Here is a 502-nt window from a genome sequence, read left to right as displayed (position 1 = left end):
ATCCCCCCTGGGGGGTGATTTCTCGCTTTCTGTCTCTATGTCTCTCTCTGTCTGTCTGGCGAGCGCACGCGCCCTACAATGAAAATCTCTCAAAAAACAAACAAACAAAAACAAACAAACAAACAAACAAACAAAAAACCTAATGCTTCTCATTACTCTGAAAATTTTGTAGCAAACAGTTTCTGGGTGATAGGGTAGGTGTAAGTTTAGCTTTATTAGAAACTGCCTAGCTGTTGCTGGCAGGTGGCATTGTGGTTAAAGTTCCTGCATCTCAGATGACTGACTGCATGGAAGTCCCAGTATCAGTATCTTGAAAAACATGACACGCACAGGTATTAGCATGCCCATAACCCCAAAAGGAGGAAGAACTGGAGGAGAAAGGATTGTGGTATGACCATGCCCATGGGGATACTTTTTTACATTCCCTCTCTGTCTCTATCTCTGGTGAGCACATACACTCTTTGGTTAATAATAAAAAAATAATAATAATAAAAAAACCCTG

This window comes from Tupaia chinensis, unplaced genomic scaffold (genome assembly GCF_000334495.1).
Source record: "Tupaia chinensis unplaced genomic scaffold, TupChi_1.0 Scaffold000268_1, whole genome shotgun sequence".
In the NCBI taxonomy this organism is placed as follows: Eukaryota; Metazoa; Chordata; class Mammalia; order Scandentia; family Tupaiidae; genus Tupaia; species Tupaia belangeri.
The sequence above is the reverse complement of the archived record's forward strand: the minus strand, read 5'-3'. Positions refer to the sequence as shown.